The sequence below is a fragment of the Pagrus pagrus genome (genome assembly GCF_965226575.1).
Source record: "Pagrus pagrus genome assembly, chromosome: 2".
Taxonomy (NCBI): Eukaryota; Metazoa; Chordata; class Actinopteri; order Spariformes; family Sparidae; genus Pagrus; species Pagrus pagrus.
The window spans coordinates 14,408,735-14,433,124 of record NC_140186.1 but is presented as its reverse complement, the minus strand read 5'-3'; the positions used below and the strand labels follow the sequence as shown (position 1 = coordinate 14,433,124).

The window sequence follows — 24,390 nt, the reverse complement described above, 5'->3', positions numbered from 1 at the left end:
ACAAACACACTTTCATTTCTCTCAGTTTCAGATTTGAGATAAATCTGATTCAGGATGCTACAGAACACCTTGCCTTGTGTGCTTATTAAATAGATCCTCTGTAAACGCTGCCATGCGGTCTCCATTTAAGCCTTATAATGCTTTTATCCTGGAAGAGAGCAAGGTTACTTTTATCACCATATTGAAACACTAATGGCTCGTTGTTTCTTTCTCTTCAGCTGGTCTGTAAATAAGCTTTGGGTGTTGTCCATTTGTTTGTCTTCACATACTCAAAGCTGGTAAAAGTAATCAAATCTTTTACCTAAATCTGCAGTGTGGGACAGTTAAATAAACATCACAGTATGCTGATTAAGCCTATCACCACCAGATAAATCTCTCTGTATTTCTTTGTTTACCTGAGTTTTTGAATCCGTGGCGAGTTTCCAACCCTGTTGCACTGGTGGCAATGTGTTTAACACCAACCAGCGAAGACTGGCTTGCACAGCAGAGCAAACAGGAGTATGGTGGAGCCTATGGCATCATAAGAACATGGCAGTGTTTGTGTAATTACTCTCACTGCCAGAGGAGGGAGACAAAAGTTACGCACTGAAAGTTTTAATTGGCAACAAGCAAGTTTTTAGCTTTAACTTATCATTATGAAGCAAATGTTGACTGCACAATATAATGGCCAAAGAATAACAACATCATCTGCGCTGATGGATTGGTTGAAGTACCAAATGTTTGAGTACTCATTATATATATATATAAATTATACATATTGATGGACAGGTGTACATTTGTTATAAACATATAACAATACATTTTAATTTTGTTTAATCTGAATCTGAACAGTAACTAGTAGATGTCAAATTAATGAGTAAAAGGATAAAGTTAGCATACAATGGAAATACCCAAGTAAAGAACAGATAAGTTAAAATCGTTACATATTGTGTAGTACTTTGAGTGAATCTACCTAGTTACATTATACCCACTGGCCATACCTTCTGTAAGTCTTTGGAAATGTATATATATATATATACATATACACACACACACACACACACACACACACACACACATATATATATGTATATATATGTGTGTGTGTGTGTGTGTGTGTATATATATATATATATATATATGTCCTTCTCTCTGTCTGACACAACAATACGAGTATAGTTATCAATGTTGAACAGCACATACAGTAGATACAAATGGTACAGAGCTCCTGCACACATTCATTTTAAGAAAAAAAAAAAACAGACCTTGTTTTTTTAATAATGTCAATGTAATTTTGTTCTACCTAGTTACTCTACAGACCCACTCAGTAACTGGTAATTTTCTACAATGTGGAGAGAGAGTGAGCTGTTGAAAGCAGGTTAAGTGCGCTACGCTGGATATTTATTTGGCTCATTGTAGCACTGCAGTGGCATGATGTATTGCAGTAGAGCTGTTTTTTGTCATCATTTAAACTAATCCACTGGATCAGTAAAAAGGACTGTCGTGTTAAGATGACAAATCGCAGGCATGCTGCTCGGACAGCAAAGGACCATCGTTCCATCATTCTCCGACTCACAACACTCTTGGTTACTGTTCTGATTAAGTTGGTTATCCGTGCTAAGAACTAGGAGTGAAGTGTGTTGAAATGGCAACATGAACTTTGTCTTTTGAATTAATAGGCTGGGAAGAGTTAGCCTCACTCCACAGGGCAGTGATATTTGGTCTCTGTCAGTATCTTATCAATGGGGAAAGTGGGAGGTTTCTCATGGTTTCTCATTATCAATCACACAGACTGCATCCTACTTTATAGAGAGCTTTTGATATGGCTAGGAGATGTTATTGATCGCCTGCGGTTACCACCTGACTTAATGAATAAACAACTAGATTTAGTCATTCTCCTCACAGGGGAGGATCCACATACATGATGCATGATTCAAGGAGCATGGTGGGAGGAAGCAGGGCACAAATAGGAAGGAGACAGGCATGGCCTCCGGGCACCACAGGCCTCTCTGCTGGGATTCATTTACAATCGCAGCATGAAAAAGGAATAGCTGTGGTTGTGTGTGAGACTATGAGAGCAAGTCTTTGTGTGAGAGACAAGATAAAATGGGTTATTGATTAACTGTAAATGAGCAGTAGCAATTTTTAAAAAAAAACTGTGTTAAGATTTTGGTCACAGACAGTTTTCATGAAAGCTGAAGAGAGACTAGATTAACTTTGTCATCTGTAGTAAACATTAACATAATGGCTTGGGCAAGTTAACTGACAGGTGGTAACATGTCTTGAATGTGTATTAATAAGAGGGGGAAATAAAGGCAAAAGTGTTTGATTTGCATGTTGTGCAACATTTTTTCATGCAGCCTCATTTGTTTCGTCTCTCATCTGTCAGGAATTCAGTGTGGAGAAGACACCAGTTTGTCTACCACCAAGAGCGACAACACAATAACAACAATATTTAAGCTGTTTGCATGAGAACAAGAGTAAAGTTAGTTTTGTATTGGATATTTTATGGCAAGCTTTTTGGTTTTTTTTCAGCAGAGAATGGAAAACAAATTAATCAATACATTATTTATCACTGTCAGAAGAAAGATGACTAGAATCACCAGGTAATTTGCTTTCTCTCAACATTTCTGTCGTAAAAATTGACATCATTGAGAAATTTGAAGACAATTAAAATCATGCTCCAATGGCTCTGAGCTTTTTTTGATCATCTAAAAAACCTATAGAAATAAAATAACTAGAGACCATTTTGCGATGGGATCACACAAGCCGGGGGCCGTCAACATGTGGTCTAACCCCGCCCCTCTGCGAACTTGGCCTTCAATGTGATCGACATATCTGTCATATTTCTTGACTTCATCGATATGTATGTGAGCCAGGGGCTTAAAGTATGGGGGGGCCACCCCACTAATTTTGACCAGACCCATCTTCAAGCTCAGCATTCATTTTGATCTCAACCACACACATATTTTGTGACTGTATCTTCACAGTTGTGATTCAATCATGCTGACAGAAAGACATAAAAACCTTGCAAACTGCTTTTGTGGTAGTTCCTGCTACAAGTTTCTTCAAGAACGCCAACGCCCTGCAAGAGTGATTTACTCATGTGATATACTCACAAATCTAAATAAAGTTTTGTGGGCCAGCTACTGGGCGTATACATTTTTTCCTGCTCCAAACTATTGTTATTGATCAAGCTGGTTATTGGTCATTATTGTGCTGTTGGTTTAGAGTAGATCCAGTTAATCACCAACTTACATGTCGAGACATCGTGGACATTGTGTTAAATACCGTACATGTAATTTCTTCATATATGAAGCCAATATTACATTTTTATGTCTGAAAATGGAGCTTCCTCATGCCGGTGAGTGACAAAAGTCACAGTAAAATGATACTTGAACATCGCAGCCAAGTTAATGGATCACGGAGAGCAAATTGATAATAAATTTCACTTCAGTGGTCATTAATCACTCAGTTTCAGTGCTCTGGTGCTACATATTCCCTGAATAAGTACTGACTGAATCGGTCCGAGGAAAAAATTATTATAAGATTACAACTTGAAAGTTTGAAGCCTTTTAAATTCTTGAAGTGTTACTCATGGATATTCATCTTCCTGAGGTCACATACACACAGTGGATGCCCTTCAGACTGGCATAATAAATTATTTGTTCTTTTCTGACTCAGTGCAGACGAAAGCATTAGAAATCAATTAAGCGAGACGGACGGAGTTACCAAGCCAGTATTGATAAAGACGAGCAAGACAAGGACACTGGACAATGGGCAGTTGACGTCACAAATGAAGGATGAGGAGATAAAAGATACCTGAGCACTATTTTTAAAATTGACAGGAAGTAAAACCAGGGTGTCAGGCACGACTCAGGATAAGTCACAAATCAAATAGAGAGTAGATATTAAGATCAGTGCAAGCAATAATCTAGTATGATCAAGAGAACTTTGGTTGAAAACAAAACAATCTCACATCAGGGTCCATATAGCAGCTTTATTGGAATTTTTGGCCATATCACATGATCTTCATCTGTGTAAGTTGTCTGCTGTTATTTCATTAACAGATAAACAGCTACTAAATATACCATGAAGTGAGATTGCTTTGTTGAGAACAGTTTCCAAAAATAAACTTTTTTTGAACTCAACCTTGAAGCCGACATACATGAAAAAAATGGAAATTTGAACATTGACATTTCCGTTTCAAATGCTCTTACTTATCTGCTGAGAAATGTCAATGGTAGTATGCATTAAAGCTCCACTACAGCTAATAAATTCATGTAACGGTGTCCAACGGCAAGAGAGAAATTCAAGAGCACTTTGATAAACAGAATTTTTTTTTATGGTATTGGTTGAACATGTAATGTTGGTGTATTTTGTAAAAAGGGTGGCTGCAGCTCATGTCCTCCTGTCTACAGGTAGTATCCCTCACCAAGGCAATGAACCCCAAATTTCTCCCAATGAATGTGGGAAGTCCCTTTGGATGAAAGCATCTACCAAATGATTAATGATTTAATCTAATGAAAAAAATGAAGATTTTTGATTGCCATGTAGAGGATTTGCAGAAAAGAAGATGTATGATACCTGTGTCAATAATAAACTAAAACATCTAATGCTCATTTTCTGCTCACATAGCGTTGCATGGCAACAGTACTTGGAAGTCACTACACCAGTGTCTTTCATGAAAAGATAAATGGTACACAGACAAATGAAATAACTGAATGAGTGGAGTATTGCGGCTGTTGCCTCCATACCAATAAAGCCGTGATGAAACATTCAAGCTAAAACCAAGGTTGACCCTTTCCAATCAGTGTGACCTCTTTCCCCAACAGTATCAATGTCCATCTCATACCACTTATCACATGCCATCATCCCAGAATGAAATGATAGAACACTGCACACACCAAATTACAAATGTCATTATTTCTAAAATGAAGCAAATCACACTACATAATGGCCACTGAGGCAAGAGATGGATACTCAGATTGACTGCTGGTGTGTGCAATATGTCTGTCAGAGGGAACAGCTGAGCAGCAGCTTCTGGCACTGACTTGAAACCTTTTGATGCACAAACTGGCACTGAGTCTTTGTAGTTGCATCATCAAGGCAATGAAAATGCCAACTTTAAATGTGATGCACAGGCCTATTACGATGCAGAGGTCATAGCGGGACAACAGACGCGTGTATGGTGTCAATTTAAATTCCTCACAATTATACACAAATATGATACGGGATTAGTTTCTAAGATGTCTAAACATGCCAACCTACAGAGTATCTGTCAGTAAAGGGCGGTCATTGAGAGTCTCTATGAGAGCAAGATAGGAGTTTTGGTATAAGAGTTGAAGTGGACCACTTGCTGTTGCACTTTGTCACAGGGGTTGTATGGACTGCCACTGACTCGAAACCATTTATAAGCATCTGATTAGAGATGTCACAGTGAAGAAATGTTCCCACCTTTTCATAATTTTTGGACACTAGTTGACTTTCACAGGAAATGCAATTGTTTGTTGAGTTTTTTTAGTTTAGCACTTAACGCTATCGTGCATTAAAAATGCATCTCCAGAACAAGACAACAGTCATTGACAACGAATCAGCATGAAATATTGAGTGAGTAATGGAACATGAAGGAGCAGCCACAGTGAGCTGTTAGATGAAGAAGTACAGGCGACAGGCTGCACACCTACAACTTCTCTGTGTAGTAACCAACTCCTTTTTGCTCACTTACATTATCAGGTTCCCTATTGGGGCAGTGGGTTTAAATTTGAAATATTACAAAACATTATTTTGCCTTTTGCTTTGACAACAAATCCTCATCTGTCAACTCTTCCCACTGAGCAGGCAACGTCTGTAGATGTCCAAAACAGGTTGATATCATGTCCATCGGGCCAGGCCATGAGCTGGACGTCCATTGACAGCCAGAATTAGTCGACAAACAACATATAAACGTCTATACAACGTCCTGAAAAGACGTATACAAAACTTTCATTCTGGCTCCCCAGAGGACGTCTTTTAGACGTCTTGGATGTCCATAAATGACGCCTAAAAGACGTGCTCTAGACCACTTTTTGCTCACTGGGTTCTTAGTCCCTTCACATGAGAAGTGAAATATGACTCCTGCTCTCTATGTTCTGACTCTGCTACTGCTGTATGGAACGACTACTTTTATTTCTGTGATTGTGCCATTTATTGTCCAAATAAGTATTGATTAAAAAGAAAAAAGAGAAAAAAAAAAATGATGCTGCTCATATTTCAGTCCATTCTTTGCCCTCCTTCACTCTGGCTGCCGATACAGACAACCAATCAGTGAGAAAAAAGACATGCTTTGGGAGGACTTTTGTGCCCTCAGTCATAAGCGCTTGAAATAGCTTGGGCACAGTGTGGTTGAATTGTCTGTAATGTTTCTGTGTATGTTTTTTCTTTTGTTTGTATTTTTTTTTATTCCTTGTCTGGATGTCTTTTCATTGTATAGACTGTGAAAACCGGTATGCCAGAATACCTTGTTACACAGGTACACACACCAACTAGCCAAATCGAGGTTAACTTTAGAAAGCCCAGACAGCAAAAAAAAGACATGAAATGCTATTCTATTCGGATCCAAGCCACATCTGGAGGAGGTTTGAAATGCAAATCCACTTACAATACTACAGATCCGTCTGAGTCTGGATGCCCTGGACACTCAAATCTGAATTTAAAGTGTAATTTATGTCACTCACAATGCGACACTACAGCAAAACTAAGGTGATGGAAGCGCACCAGAGCGGCCAGCTAGCAGAGCAGTCTGGTGAGATGGAGGAGTTCTGCACAGCAACTTGACATCATGATTGTTTGGAAGCGAGATTTTGAATTCCCATTTCTGGAAAGCAGTGTTACCAGTGTACCAACATACAGACAAGGATAAGTTGGTGATGTCTGGACCCACAAATGCAATCTAATAACTTGCATACAACAGAGCAGACAGCCTGTCTTAAAGATCTGAATTGAGAAACAAATATGCCGGCAGTCTGAAAAAAGCCAGTGTCTGGCACTAGAAGACAAAAGCAAGGTCTACAGATCGTTATGAAAGAGCAAACAGCCAGTGTTTTAAGAATACAAGGAAAAGATCTTAAGGGATTTTGTCACTTGTAACAATGCCTTTCTCCAGGAAAGTTTTGCAACTTTAAACAGCATAACTATGAGCACAGGTATATGTATGTGTGTGAAGAAGTGACTGACTTTTCCAAGTAATTTCAACAGTTTCCCCTGTGACCATGATGTAGTTGCCAATCTGAAAGATAGTGCCATGATCTCTGCCAATGGCAGGTTGTTGATTAAAATTACAGATTTGTTTAAGGCAACAACAAGACAAATTCCATTGAGCCTTGTATATGTAAAGATATTTTTGATTAAACCATAGTCTCATTCCCCCACAAAATGAATATCGTAACTGTTTAACACGATTGAAGGTGAGTTGATTGATTAAAGATGTCAGCTCATGCAAAGAGAAACATGCAATAGAGTTATATATAAACTTTAGTTTGAGTATATGTTTATAATGAACCTTGTCACCACATCAAGCACCAAAAGTACATTCGCAAACTGTGAGAAACACTGGCGCCCTATGTGGAAGTTTGTATTCTTGTATCCATTTACATAAGATGCATGGAACAGCTTTTACAGTCAAACCCAAACCATTTCAAAAAATAACTTTGAGAAAGGTAATTAAATGTCAGGTAGCCTTGGTGTCTGCCAAAAATCATGTAGATGTTTCTCACAAGGGTCATGTTTTATGAAAATGCGCTGTGCTTTGGCTTGGGCAGCATGAAAAGCTGATTATCATTGGCTGATATTTCCAAGAGGTAGTTTTTTAACAGCCTGTTTAAAAAATTAATTAATAATAAAAAAGAATACAAGACAGCTCTTACCACCTGTATAGATCATGTGGACTCATTGGGCTGAGCGATTTTTCCTTTTACAGTGACATAAAAGTACTGAATGAGCAATAACACCATGAACACAAATATGTTACAATATTTCTCCTGCATGTATTTGTTAGCAGAATGATTTCCTCTGAATACAAGGGGAACATAAAGATGACTATAGTGGAGCAGAGTACATGATAGACTGAGACATGCCCTCCTGTTATATGGGGGGAAAAGAGCAGCAAGATAACAAATCACTACTACTTCACTGCATCAAAAGGCTACAAGCTCTGAGTAGTGCTGTAAAGAGTATCAGTCAATCGACAGCAGTTTGGCACATCATTTAAAGTGGCAATTCTATACTGGAGAGGTAAAAGGTCAAAACCACTGTCACCTGTGCCTTGAGCAAGACATTGAATCTCCTGCTGCACAGTGATTGACGTTCGTCAGTAAAAATATACCAGCTACAGTAAATGCCTCGCTTGTAAATACATTCTTATGTGAGCTTCTCTACGGCGTCATTCACAAAGAAAGAATTGAAACATTCAGATGGGCTTTTTTTGTGATGGATAATACAATGCATCAGAAACAGGAAGAAGAACTGTCTAGAAAAACAGTTTTCATGAAATGTTGCAGAAATCTGGTTTTACAAATCAATAACAGCCAATTTAACATTTCCCTCTCTCTGCCTTTAACAGCTCCAGTCATCCATTTTCTGTGAGGGGCAAGACGTGCCTTAGCTGATACACTGTTGTAACTCAAGTGAATTTCCAATTTAGGTAAACTGGCTCTGGTAGGGGCAATAACATTGGTGGGAAAAAAAACAAAAAACAAATGCTCTCACTCTAAATCTGAGTGTGGTAGTCTGGGGACTTCATGTCTGGAGCAAGCAGGAGCCTCATATATAAATCCAAGCTTTAACAGCCCTTGGTTAGGAATGACAGCGCACATAGGCTACAAGGAAATTGAGGATAATGCATCTCTCAGTCATTAATTGGACAATGGAGTCAGGGGAACTGAGTCTGATAAAGGTTGAGGACAAGGTGTCTTCTTGTGATTATCTTAACCAGGTCAAAAATCCACTTAGAATCCTGCCTCTCAAAGTTTCAGTACATGTTCTGAAATATGAATTACACAATTCCTTATTCACCAAAAAGTGCAACTGGAGGGGCATGTACTTTCAAAAGGACTTAAAAAATTAAAAAGCCCAGATACTGTAACAATGTGGTTTTCACATTGGTAGGTAGGGATAATGAATTTAAGTAAATATCTAGTGCAATGTTCAGACCAATTTCAGTTTAAATTGTGATTCTGGGCTGTAGATGCTGCCTAATAACATTAAACATGGTCTTTTTTTCTTTTTGTGCCATGAATTTCACATTCATCAATTTAAAAGATTATTCTAAAAGTCAAGTTAGTCCCATTTTGTAGTAAATAGCAAAATAGCATGTATTTTTGTGTAAAACCGATCAGTGAACTACCTCGTCTGACTCAGTTTACAGCACCAGCTCTACAGGGATTAACGAGACAATGTCATTTACGCAACTGTTGGGTGTGTTATATTTCAAATTACTTATTTCCACAGTTTTTCACAGGGACACGTTTTATCACCAACTGCAACGTCCTCGATTTGAAAAATTATCTTTAAAATTGACAAACATCATGGGCTATATCTCACGCCTAATGAAGAGTGTCATTGTGAGTTTCAGGCTGATGCAGTTGTCATTTTCTGTGCCCACGCTGTGCAAATAGCAAATATACCTGCACACTGGGCGTGTTGGTCTTAAAGAGGGGTGTGGTCCAGCACACTGATGGAAGATTGCTTTTTGAAGCAGCAGAAAGCGACTGCGTCATAGACCAACAAAAAGCTATTGTTAAGTCAAAGGCGCAGCGTGTTTCCCGCTATTTGAAGAACACTTTGTAAGATGCGTCTCCACAGACAGCTTCACAACGCTTTTCAGACTTCTTTCCATGAACACAAAATTGTCACTGCAGAAAATATCATGACGCATTTTATCAGCAAAACTAAAAGCTGTAGTTAAAAACATTACAAGAAAAACATCTGAACTACTACTGTATGAATCTGGATGGTGTGTGTGACCTTTTGATGTACAGAAGAACACAGCAGATTTGTTAACATGACATACTAACCAATCCTGTCGGCAAGTCAGGAGTTTTAAATAATCAGTGAAGATAGACTGAGATGCACGCATCACAAACCACAGAGGCGTGCAGCAGCGTAGCAGCGGTCCTCCTCAGTTGAATATTAGTGTATTTTTTCATATGCAGTCAAACAGTTGTTGATGGGACAGATGATTATGAAACTGCAGAGACAGAGGGTCCAGCAGCCAAAAACCACATCCCTGTCCCTGATAAGATGAGTGTCGCTGTTTAATAGCAATGCTTTAGGACCTGGCGCATCATTAAAGGAAATGGGAGACAACACCCTGATTGATTGAATCTATGTTCCGCCCAAAACACACCTTTAACTAATGAGTAGTCTAAATACAACCCCTTTGCACCATACACCTTACTTTGCACAATATTTTTTTAACCCTAAACAAGTGGTTTTTGAGCCTAAACCTAACCAGATCTAATGCACAGCATTATCACAACATACAACAATAGAAAACCTAAAGAAATGTTAACTTGCAACATAAAGAAATGTATGTGTTCATCATATCCTTGGTTTGTAGAAACAGACATTGGCAACATTTATTCTGGCGAATGGGATGAATAAAAAAGATTATATGATATGCTTAAAAGTCCAACTGAAAGATTCCAACAACAGTTCACCAAGTGTCTGTCATTTACACTAGACGACCTGCTACCTGCTTACATGTCTGTAATTCACATGAGGCAACATGCCACTCTTTTGATAGACATAAAGTAATACACAGTCCACTTTTTCAAACATCAAAAATGATAGAGTTACTTCTTCCATAATATCATCTTTAGCCTGTAGCATAAATATACAAACAGTGGCACGCAGAGAATATTAACTAGACAACAAACAGTCTTTTATTCTTTCCCCAGCTTACAGAATTAACATTATTTAACTACAGCTCAGTAAATCTGATGTTGACAGGTGTTATCATAGGGGGTGAATTCATCAGATTGCACTTTCCACAGCCTGTTAATTATCTAAGTTCTAATTAAAATTGCAGCTCTTTCGATTTGAAAATCTGACTTTTTCATAATGCAATTTCGATGTAAAAAGATTGATCGCTCAACTTCAGTCATAGACCATTATGATATCCTCCAAAACGACAGCTAAAAAAGAAAATATAATGTTAATATCATAATCAATAGAGGCAGTGGTAGCTGTTGTGGTATTTTAAAGGGAAATCAAAGAGGGTTTTGAGTAAATGTTAAATATGGAGCTAGTAAAAGAATAATTTCTGTATATTAACCTTCCACCTTCTCTCATGTAAAGCATTTGCCCTGTGGCCAGGCATTGATCTTTTTTGTGTATGTGTGCAAGCCAAGTGTTTGACAGACACCATTAATCACACTTTGAAAATAATTTGCTTGGGATTCCATAGGATACATTTGTAATTTTCATGAGCTTATGCATACTTAGTATGCCTGAAAACTCTATCCATTTCTCCAGCCATCCATGCATTCAATTACGTAGAATCCTCGGCAAAAGCCAGGTAGGCTTTTCAATCAGTACACGCCTCTCCTGCAGGAAACCTTGTAATCTACAAATAATTGGTGACAACTCACCCATGTTCTTATGCACGGTGAAGAAAGGGCTATGTATATGCTATAGAAATCTGCACCTGTATGTTGTGGGCGGATATGCTGTAATGGCGGATATGCTGTAATGGGAGTTGGGGAAAATGTCATTTGATTAATACATGGAAACTCTTCAAATACATAGTCAGAGTAAAAAAGGTGCATGTAAACACCTGAACCCAAACATTCCCTTTATTGGAATATATCCAACAGCTGAGTTATTAAATACCTGTACATGTAAATGTAGCAAAGTAATATTAACTAACTCAAAGGCACTGTTACGTGACATAGAGTTACATTTCATTAAGCTGATGTGGTTTAAAGGAATATGTAGGAATTCTGCGTTAAAATGTATAAAAACGACAAGAGCTTTGTTATATTTTTGTTGAGTTGTGTACAAATGTTTTTCAAACCAAGACAATCCACAAGTTTATTCAAGGTAAGGTGCGTTTCATTTGGTTGGCTGTTGCTATTTATGGAATAGGAAAATTGGCAAACGAGGCTAAACCTAACCTGATTAAAACTTTACCCCGTCTGAAAATTTTGACCAGAGCCATGTCGATAGATTTTCATACATTAACTGTGAGATAACATTAGTGAGCAACAACAGCAAACACCAAATCAGCACTCAACAGAGATTTCGGTTCTCGCTCTCTTCCTTTCCTCTCTGTTAAGTAAGGTTCATGAAGTAAAGTATATTTCCCCTCCAGCTCAAGTCGGCGGTCAACACTACAGTGCATAAAAATATCCGACTAGCTGGCTTTGAGCAGCTGAGCAGCAGCTCTTCCCCCTGCACTTCCACAGTCTTTTATTTTGTTTCGATAGAGAGCCCCCTAGTGGCAGAAGTTACATATTGTACCTTTAATAGTGGCTCTATGATGCTGTCACTGTTTTTCTGTTTGGCATCAATTCTGTATCTGCTACCTGTGATGTGAAATGTAAAGGGATTTTTGCACTGTACACATTGTTGCCGTTTGGTCTTAATACAAGTGATTTTTCAAACAATACACATATTGTTTGTTTGTTCTGCTCAAGGTTAGCTTGTATGTGTCAGGCAATTTCTTTCGCCAACCCCTAACCATAACTGTTTTCTATGTCACCTTTTATAGTATTAATAAATGAACACAAGCTAACCATACTGCCCAATCTCACACGTACTGTAGCCTGGTTAACACCGCTGGAATAACGATGTCGTACATGAACAACATTGATTCCGCTTCAGTGGGAGTAAACACAACACATGGGCCAGTCGACAACTTCACTGTATTCAGAGCTTATTGGCTTCAGAGCTGTAACAACATTTCTGAAGAGGTTTGAAGCGGTAGAATAACTGGATTAAATTGGAATTTTCTTTTTCTCCTTTGCTACCAGAAAAATTGAACTTTTTATTCTGTGTAATTTTATGGTGAGAAGAAGAAGAAGCTTAATTTGATGACATATCAATTTACCTGCTCAATTCATGCTTAAAGAACTCATTCTGTAAAGTCTGTTACCCTCTCCATGAAGCTCTCCACCTCGCTGTTGTATTGAATACTAGGCTCCTCTGACTCTGACATTCAATTAATTTTAACAATAATTTATTATGAATGTAGTCAGTCTGCCACTTTGGTCCAGACATCTATCTCAACATCTATTAGATGGGTTTCCAAGACTTTTCAATACAGACGTGCTTGTTCAAAGGATGATGAGATAAGTTCAGGGTTTTCTTATGAAATATCTCAACATCAAAATGGATTGGCAACAAAAAATCATAATTCTAATGCCACTATTAGGTCCACCTATGTGGTTTTAAGTGAAATGTTTCAACTATTGTACTATTATCACACGCATCTGCATCTGATGTAAAGCCTTTAAATTGTGTAGATATAGTAGTTCAGTAGTTCAGTTTACCAGGCTGATAGTGGCAGCCATTCTGCAAACGCTGTCTTTGCGACAGCTGCGCCAACAGTAATACCAGGGAAACAGCACAGAGGGGCAAAGTTGAAAAGTTGTCTGTTTCCACTTAAGCATCGATCAATATCTGCAGCAATTTCTCCCAAACAGATTTTAAAGAGCATTCTGCTTTCAAAAGTTTCCAACCCTGTATAAAAAAAAACATTTTTATAAAACATTATTTTTGCAACAACGGTGTGCCTGAAATGGCCACACTCAACAGCTCTGCAGGGAAAACATGTCATGTTTTATCACGACAGCAAAGAGAGATGAGTTGGCAAAATTCAAATTAAATCTGTATTCTGCAAAGCTGGAGAAACCTTCACTCTTTCAAATTAAGCACTATCTTTTATGTAAACAAATGTCGGGTTTTGATAATGTGCTTACCCCCCAAGAGTGTCGTAATTTGTCAAGGTGAGGAGCTTTTTTTCGCAAGCTTGATGAAGAGCTCCATTAATTGTTGAGATTTTGAGGAGGGGAATGAGAGGGGAGTGGAGCGGAGAATACAACCGAAGAGGGGGGAAGAATAATTGTTGGAAACAGTTTTCATTTCATCAAATCCTGGAGCCCAAGGAGACAGGGCCACAGTGATGAGAGGTGGGAAGGAGGGAGGGAGGAGGAGGGGGGTCAGCTGAGGAATTAATTGCAGGGGGGAAATTATTACTGGGCTGTGAGCTGAGGGAGAAGGGATGAGAGAGATGAGGAGATGGCAAGGCTCAGGATGGAGGAGGGAGCAGGGAGGTCAGGCATGATCATTGTAAGAGAGCCTTACGATGATCACGTCTGGGTTTCTCTCTAGAGAAAAGGTGTGGGCAAACATTTCTGCAGACACTGTGAAGATGATAATAGTTACAAATTGACAAAAAACATCCACAAAAGGGTCTTCCTACACGTTTTATTTAAGCATCAACAGTAAGTAAGCTAGTAGTATTTTAACTCTCCGATGCTCGTCCACATTTGGGGTCATGTGCATTCAGAAAACCACCCAGTTAACCATATATGGTAACAAAACATCTTTTTCCTGAGCTATCTCCAACCTCATGGTGGCCAAAAACCCCAGGGTGGACAGGACTTGACTGTGCACAGGAATGGCTTTCTTAAGATTAGTTTCCCACTCCGACATAAGTTCAAAATCACGGCATGAATCTAGCAATATCTGTTTCGGGAAGTGGTACCTACTCAGAAGTCACTCTGTGCTTTCAACCAAACAGATCAACTTTCCAGTTGACTAAATCTTCCAGTAATGCAAGATGAGCCATGATACATCTTAGAATAGCTACCTGTCACAGATCTCGTTTATAGATAATAATAATAATAATAATAATAATAATAATAATAATAATAAAAACTATATATAAGCAAGAACAACAAAAACAGAACAAAAATACAAGAAATGTACATTCTTCTAGAATATATCCATACAGTGTAATAAATAATTCTACAGTTGAAAATATATGGGTTATTGCACATTGTTTGTCTTAATTATTGCACATTAGAGAGAAACAAAGTTTCCAGAGTCCTCCTATTGACTCAGAGTGTCTGACACTCAGAGCAAGGAGTTGAACAATTATTACAACAACAATTATCACACGCATCTGTACATACGCACTGTTAATAAGGGCCCAGGTATGAATGTATGTGATCAGTTTCTGGATACAGTAGGGTAATGATTGCTCGTTAATGAAATCTGATCCATGGCCATTTGAATTCACACCTGGAACTAATAATTGTTGACACTGTCTTGATTCCGCCCTAATTCTGATGAGCTCTCATTTACATGAGGCTGAAATCTATCCACTATGGAGGCTTGTTGCTTTCTGATCGCAATATTTTCTGTGTATTTACACATTGCATTAATGTTTGCATATCCAGGTATGCAGAAAAAAGGCCATGTGTTAATGCCAGACGTAAATGGGGTAATAGTGTCCATAATATCACTGCCGCACACTGTAGAAAATGCATTCTGTCACCATTCAGGTGACCCGACTCAGATTCAACATGTGATTGTACCCCTTCTCTCTACTGTTTTACGTGTCTATGTAACACATCATTAACTTGAATGTGTGCCTGCTCGGTTACAATGGTCACTGGATAAACGATCCAAAATGGCTATATCAGATCAATCAAATCAATTTTATTCATATAACCCAAAATCACAATCACATTGTCTCAGTGGGATTTACAATCTGTATAGTGAGCAACATCCTCCGTCCTAAGACCCTCGATTCAAGTGAGGAAAACTTGCCATGTTGAGAAAAAAACTTTTTTTTTGGGGGGGGGGAGATGGAAGAAACTTCAGGAAGAGCCACAGAGGAGGAATCCCTCTCCCAGGATGGATAGACATGCAATAGATGTCGCCCATACAGAACAGAACAGCAAAATCACAGTTGCGTTGCAAATTGCATTGACAGAATACCTGATACAGTAATTATATATGTGAAGAGTGTATATTATAATTTCTAAAAAAAATACTGCAATTCCAAATCCAAACCCTGGATAATGCCTGAAATAAAACAGCCTGAGAGAGAAGCGTGAAAACTTGATGTGAACCCAAACACAGTCCGTCAACATCAACTGACGCAGTTTCAGCTATATGTAGGCCTAACCTTACCCACAATACAACATGAATAAATACATAAATAAATGATTACATAGATAGATAGATAGATAGATAGATAGATACAAACAATTCACAGATATCCAATTCAGGTATCAGAATCGGAATAGGTAAAAACAGTGGAAGTGCATCTCTACTTGTGAAATACTCGCATCTCTTGTGTAAGTTATTATTTGATGTAAATTTATGAGGAATAATGGGAACAGAGATAAAAGAGAAGAAAAACAATAGATGATGTACAGGCCTTTAAGTGCTTCTTGAAACTTTGGGCTTGTTCTCAGTTTCAATCAATTAAATATGAAAATTTGACAAGATCACTTCTTGTGGTGCGTGACTCAGTGCTGGCCTGGTCTGAAGGAGAAATTCAATCACACAGAGCCGCCATCATCTTGGCCTTCATTTAACTGTCATCATGCAGTTTCACGGGGGAAGTTCAAACATTTCACCTCTGCTGATTGATGGCAGGTAGTTGGGTGAGTGGAATTGCTGTTCTCACCTCAGTTATAAAACAAGCCACCTCAGCAGATAGTAATTGCTCTGTGCTCTAAGGTTCATCAAAGCATTAAGTTATTGGCTTGATTAAAGTTATTAGTCATATAGAGGGGAAACTGAGCCGTGAGGATCCCTTTCCATTTTTAGAATGTGGATATACTGTCGACTGCAGGGAATCTCGATGCCAAATCAACTGTGAGCGCTTGAGCTGAGTTTCTCTGTTGAACTAAACCTGACATATCATCTAGTTAAGAATCCCCTTTTGAAAAGCTGTCAATACACGATTAGTTTTTTTAATAGGAGTTTTTCGACCTCAACTGCCTTGAATTTTACTCTCTAGAACAGATTTGTGAAGAAAAATCAATACGTCTGGGTCGGCTTAATTACCTGTACAGATGTGCCAGATGTGATATTTCATCAACTGTCAGAATCGTATGCAAGTTAACAGTGTCTCATGCATGCTTACATACAAAAACACTAATTATTTTTTGCAGGATCTAAGGCTTTCATTATTGTGATGAGTTAGTTATAAGTTATTACAGAGGCCATAGCATGCTTTTTCAGTTTATTCCTTTCCTGTAGTGTGTTGAATCGCTTTTTGTGCATGTAAAATATCATCTCTTATACAGAAACATCTTTTTTTCAGCCCAGCCTTTACTTCCCTAACTCACCTACTGTAAATCAGTATGTAATACAGCTTCTCCTCCAGCTAGAGGACAGTCCTCCAATTCCTGCCCACCTCACTGTCTGCCATTAGGGAAGGTTTCATTGTCAAAACCTGATGCCTACATTACCCACAACGCAAGCACAAACAGGTGAGTCTGAGATATGTGTGTTAGACTATTAGTGGCTAATCTAGCCTCAATTTGATAGCCTCAATCAGAGATGAGGACGCTAGCTACAAAGGTCTGGAGCCATGTGAGGCTTCATAAAACTTTTTTTCACTGATACAGTACTGCCAAACCTTTTAGTAGACTTTGATGTGTAAAATCTGTGTTCCATTATAAACTACATTGCTAAAGTTTTTAACTAAGCCTTTAAAAGAATTATCCCAATGCACAATGCACCGTGGGATTCAGTAAACCCTCATCAATGCAGAAACTTATCATAAATGGATCGTTTTAACTTGATTAATCTCACCTGTATGTGAGTAACTGCACTTTCATGGAAACTGTTCATTAGTTTCCATGACTTTCTTGACTTGCCAAATGGTCTTTGAAATTGACATCAACATCATATGTGTAATTCCTGGCACAATTCAAACAGGATCAAAAATGTATTTGTCTCACCCTATTGACGACTGTACATATCTTTTCTGAAACAAGGTCCCATGGGGCTTGACTTTGCGTCCCTATAAACTTTCAGGCTACCACTTAATCTCTGTCAGCAATTTTCATGAACAAACAATTTAGCAAGAGTAAAAAGAAGAACTTCACAAATTGAAGTCCTTCTGTCTGTAATCAGCAGACAAAAACATTGAATATTTATCAGTGACAGTGGTGATATCAGGGAACTCACAGAAGCAATGGAATGATAAAATATTGCTCCAGCTGTCAACACAGTGTAATTACAGGGCTGCACCATGACAGAAATAGAAAAGAATGGTTTTGTTATGGAGTTAGATGCCTAGAAAATGTTTTGCTTAAGTAAAATGGTCCTTGACTGAAATGGAAGGTGGTCACAAGGACGTGACAGTCACAGAGATGATGGCAAGATATATTCAATAGGTTTAATTATAGGTGATGTCACTCTGTCAGGAGATTAAGCTGTAGGATGTTGACCTCACCAGAAACTAGCATAAAATGTGAGACAGGTGTTTGAATATGTCATAATTTGCAGGACCAAAACTAATGCTGAAATGTAAAACTTTTCTCTTTCAAAAAAAACATTGATACGGCACACACTACTCTATATTCATTGTATGTGTATAACTTGTACAAATGATCAGGACCGCATCAAAATGTTATTTGTGCCTGAAAATAGACTTTAAATATGAGCTAATCCAGTATTGGTGCACAGAGTTTTTTATTTCAACTGAGCTTATGCATCCTTTCAAATGTTGCCAAATAAGGAGAATGAAACGCCACTGTGCTGGCACTACTGGGATGTTTGCTCCATGCCTGTGTGAAACACTGTGCTTAGTTTTCACTTGATTTAGCAGATTTACTGCCCTCAAACTAGAGGCCATTGTCTTTGGTGTGGAGAACACAAAACACCATCATCCCTCCTTGTTTCATCAAGGCACACTGTTGGAGTCTGGAAAAAGTAAAAAGTACATTTTATTTTGTGGCAGGTGAAAAGATGTGAAACGTTGTAACACCACAGCACGCAGAGATTTATATACAAAAGAAAAAAAAGTACTATTCTAATAGCTTGAAAATGACTGTAATTTCTTGAATAATGGGTTGATGGACACACTTCCAACAACCCATTATCATAACCCTCTGACAAAAGCAGTTATATGGCTCTGGTTACCTTGGATACAAAGGTTGAATCAGCTTCGTCCTGAGCTGTGCAAGGACACGTTTTATTGTTATTGATGTGAATATCAATCAAACGTCAAAAGGTTAATAAAGGGCAATAAATTAATTGATTTATCATTTTGAGTTGGCTGTTTGATGGAGAACTCTGTGTATAGGACTCTGACATTGTCCTTTTCATTTCAAAACAAGTGCAGCAGCTAAATTGATGGGTGATTAAGGTGGGACAAGATTGATGGTTTCACATCAGCATAGCTGACCGCGACCATTCAAGGAAAGTTTATGGGCACAAGAATCTTTTTTCTCTGGATATATTACTTTCATTTTTTGCATCATTTCCCCCTTTAGGAACTATTTATGCTAAAGATTTAGCCTTAATCTTACTGCTCTGTAATACCCTTTGTGATACTAATACTGGCAACCATAGACAGCATGCCAGGACTAATGATTCAGTGTGCATAATCCCAAAACACTAGAGGCCCAACAAGATTAGAAGTGCCAAGTCCTTGCTGAATACATTTTTTAATACATCTGACAAATTTCAATTAAAATGTGCACTTCAATAGAATCTTAACAACAGGTTAAACAAATGTAAATACACATACGGGGAAGCAACATACCTCTAAACGAGGAATATCTTTTTAATGTTTTTTAAATACTTTTTTACGTTTTAGCCACTCTATCTACAATTTCATCTGGTCTTTATCAGATTTGGGGTATGATATGTTTGGATAAGACGCCAAAAGAGCTATTTGTCTTTTGATATTCCACAACATTTGCCTGCAATTGGTTGAAAAAGTGTTGTAGTTGTGGATTATTTGACATAAATTGAATTGTGCAATTGCAAACCAAGACAGCGCCACAAATCACATGGTATATGATACACTGACAAAATGGATGTCAATTTTTCAAAGTAATTCAAACTCTGGGGGAAAACAAAGAAATCAACTTTCTCAAAGATACTGATCCATTGAAATATGCCTAGATCGGCCTCGATTCCAATGCTTAGAAGTGGCTAGTGGCATCTCGTTCTCCAGCGGCGGTATTCTTAAAGTGAAGTGAATCACTGCATATCCTATTGCCCTCGGTGAACTGTTCTATTGTTCTCCTCATTGACACAAAAAGGGGGGGGTTAGCTAGCTAGAAGAGGCTTTGTTTAACACATACACTAATAATGATGCTGAAGCATCAGAGCAGTTTGGATAAAGAGGGAAAAGTGATGGATAAAAGTAAATCCATTTGCAAACTTTGGGATGGCCAGTGTCCAGGTAGCCAACCCAAAGCATTAGTATTCGACGACCTGGGAATGAGACTCAATAATCAACTATCCTTCTCCAGAACTATCTACTTTAGCTTTAAACTGTAAAATATTGTGCCTCCATTACATATCTTTTTCACAAGTGCTTGACCACATTTGAGGGATCAACTTTGATGGATATCTGTAGTATCAGTATCAGCCCCTCAAATCCAGTGTTGGTCGAGCTCTGCTGATAGGTTGTCACTCAGGTAAGGCAGTGGACACATACCGACACAACACATTGATTCTCTAGTGTAGTTAATGATTCGGCTATGAGGGCTATGTTAAACAAATGAAGTGCTTCTTCAATTTGAACTACACCATATCATTTAAGCAAAGACCATAACCAACACTGTGTATCACAATAACAATTGTATTCCTAAAATAAACAACTGCTACGTGCTTGCAAATCAATATATTTGATTCACTCTGATCCTTGCGAGCTTCCAGCTTGCTCCATTTTCTCGAGAGCCCTCCATGTCTTCATAGTAAACTTTGGCAAAAATGTGATTATATTGTCAACAGTGCTGCTGAATAGTTCATTTCCCATCTATCAATCCTCTCCCAAGGTGCCACAGAGCAATACTGTCCTGTTTACATTCCAACCGGTATCACTGAACAAAATGTGCCAACCTGACAGTCTGATCCTCTGACAATATATCCTGTTGCAAATGCGCAAAGGATATGCAAGTAATATCTTCCTACATCCATTTAATCTCACACAGTGTTCTAAAAATCACAACACATCGTACTGTATCAGTGCTTAGAAACAAAAGTGCATCCCGTCACCGATATCCTGTATGTAAAAATACAGTAATTGGTTTTGATCAATATCTCACTTCCAATAATCTCAAAAAGGTCCTTTAAAAAGATCTTTTCCTCACGTCTCTGCTTGTCAACACCTCCCAGATGAGTACACCTAGTTAATCACCAGAAACAATTCTACACCACTCTGGAGGGATGATGGATCGCAATATGCATCCTTCAAGGCAATTATTCCTTTGTAGCACATGTAATTAAGTAGGGAAATATAATGTAGCGAATTAATTATGATTAATGGAGCTAATTTGAATTGACAGATTAAGTGTAGTGTTTTAATGCACTCATATTTTACCTTTTTTATGAAAGCCATCTCAGTCTGCACGTCCTCGCCGCCTCTCACCATGCATCAGTCTCTGGAGACCTGAAGGTGACAGAAGAGAGATGGTGCAGTTGACAGCCCTGCAAGCAGCTTAATTTAATACTCACAGTTTGTGGGTATTTCACGAGCACAATCCTACATTGTCAGAGTTTGAACAAACAATATGATGGCACCTGTGGACAGTGTGGGTCCACAAAACCAAGCAAGTATGCAAAACACCTTTTGCATTACAACTTTGAGGGCTGTCTCATATGTGTTACACTATTAGAGCAAATCATGAAGTCGGAGCAAATGCATCACTGTTAAAATATCTTACATGTTTATGTTGCTTTTACCATTTCTCAGTATATTGGTAAATAAATATAGGAAATGCAAAAGCCTCTATAGTGTGAAACAAAGCTGTTGTAGAGTGAAATAGCCAGTGAAAGAATTCTGCATACTGCTTTGATCTGTAACATTCAACAATGATCTTCCAATGTTATGCTGTCTCAAAAATGTAGGATTTAATGGAACAATGAGGATAATGATAGCGAGGACACCAGCAACAACCCAATACACCTATATATAGAAAAAAAGACTTTCATGGTAGAAGTTCCACATAAAATGGCAGTGAAGGAGTGATGACAGATAAAGGTAAAAGCAAAGGTTTTCAGCCTGCCACTTCAATATTCAATAGATATTGTTGCAGAGTTTGGATCCAAAACTACTTAAGGAAGCTTTACTGAGAGAGAGCCAGGATTCTTTGAAACTGATACATTGACTGTATGGTCACATTTTAGTCCTTAAAGCAGCTACAAGGAACTTTAATTTTTGGTGAATCAACTGTGAACCCCCTTTTGATTTATCTGCCCACCAACAAGTCTTTCAAGGTCCCATGTTGTGAAAAACACGTTTTCTCTGGTCTCTACATATATATACTGGTCCTCCCTGAGCCTACCAACTCCCAGAATGAGGAAAGCAAACGAGTCGTGCATGGTCTCTGCAGCCCACCCACTGCTAAAACGGGGCTCCTACAGGCTGTTCAGATTCAGCTCCTGTTGTTACGTAACGACAGGAGTGATTTGCATAGGCCGAAAACACTCCCCCCTCTCCCCGGAGATACCCGAGAGGGGTGCGTTCATCCCCGAGGTGAAGGTCGGTGTGTCCAGCGGTGAGATAGCAGTGTTTCGCAATGTCGTCGCTCAGAGCTAGACACGCAAATTGCTCTGTTGTTGGTTGTAAAAATCAACATAAGTGCCTATATTGTGTCCCAGCTACAGAAGAACAGAAGAGACAGTGGTTGCGTTTCATTTTTAAGGACAACGTGCCGGCTACGGTTCCTGTAAGTTGTTTGTGTGTGCTAACCACTTCACATCGGACTGCTTCAGTAACGAGGGTCAGTACAAAGCTGGCTTTGCCTCGACACTGACCCTCCTAAAAGGATCAGTCCCAACCATACGGGACCCAGCAACTGCACCCGAGCCACAGGTAAGTGTCGCCACGTTTTGTTTTAGTATTTACAGTTGCCTACGAGTATGGTGGTCAGCTTGAAATTGGCTAACTAGTTAGCGCCGCTTCGGTCCGCTATACAACGGCGTTTGACGCGAGTTTAATGTTAATAATATTACGAGGGAGCTTGGTTGTCACAGTAAAAAGCCTGGAAACATGTGCAGACTGGAGACAGAGACTATGCGAACAGTGTCCAAGAGTTTGGTGACTGTGTTGGAGACAAACACAGCTTTCGCTAGCTGTTTTTAGATGTTACCTGTTGCAGGTCAGTGGGGGATGGGAGCCGGGTGGTTGTGTTGGGGAGTCCTGCTGCAGCCGCAGAGTCTGTATTTTTCTGAGCCTCTCCTTCTGGGTCCGATTCTGGGTCAAACTGGTGTGGTTGAACGACAGTATCTCGGCGAGCCATAGCGATACATCCACCGTAAAAATTAGCACATGCTACTGCTAGCGTGAGCGGCATCCTCTCCCTGACAGGGGCGCGTAGCAGGAAAGGCAGGCGCTGACAGACGGAGCTCATTAGCATTAAAGGTGCAGGCACAGAAACAGTCTGCTCTCAGTAGAGCTCACTTGAGCTGAAATTCAGGACCACGGATGGGTTTGGGGCAATACATTTCGAATACAGTGTTGTTGGACCTCTGATAGCTGTGTGAAATTAATGAAAACAGTGTAATATGGGACCTTTAAATTAAATCCTCTCTACAACAGTGCAATTTTTTATCTGACAGCCTTATCAGCAGAACAGGTCTTTTGTCATGTTCTTCCAAAACCATTACAAATCTCATTTTAGGTACAAAACACATTGGATTAGGAACAAAAACAGCTTGGTAAGGTTTGAGAAAAGACGATGGTTTAGGTTACAATGACTACTTTACTCTACTTTTTAATTTATTTGATAGTCAATTTACGACCACAAACAGGTGGAATCCCAGTTGAAAACATAAACCAACCTCTTTCCTATGTGGACTTTGCCACTCTCTAATCATGACGTCAACGTACCTCAACTTTTTTTCCCATCCTAATAACTGTTACCTGTTTTTAATGTTATAATGGCCAATGAACACAATGTTTATATGTACCAAATAAACTGCTCATATAGGCTGCTGAACATTATATCATACACGGTACACATTATCTTATATGCAACACATCAACAAGTGGCTGCTTATATCTGCTGCTTCATGTTTACAAATCCCTGAACGCAACGTTTATATGCATGAAAACAATAAAAAGGTGTGATAAGGTCACTAACATTAAGGCATGATACCATTATACCATTGTTTGCGCTGTTCTTGAGAAGACAGTGTCCTGCCAACATACAGTCT

At 38.8% G+C, this 24,390-nt stretch overlaps 1 long non-coding RNA gene across 1 annotated transcript in view; it reads right to left on the bottom strand.

The window, feature by feature from the left end:
* Positions 1–23,511, bottom strand: part of LOC311266308 — a 128,399-nt gene extending 104,888 nt beyond the window's left edge. Inside the window, exons 1-2 of the long non-coding RNA XR_014623698.1 lie at positions 23,325–23,511; positions 21,554–21,622 (exon numbers count right to left, since the gene is read on the bottom strand). This is a non-coding gene — a long non-coding RNA (uncharacterized lncRNA). The remainder of the gene's footprint in view (positions 1–21,553; positions 21,623–23,324) is intronic.
* Between the last annotated feature and the right edge of the window lie 879 nt (positions 23,512–24,390).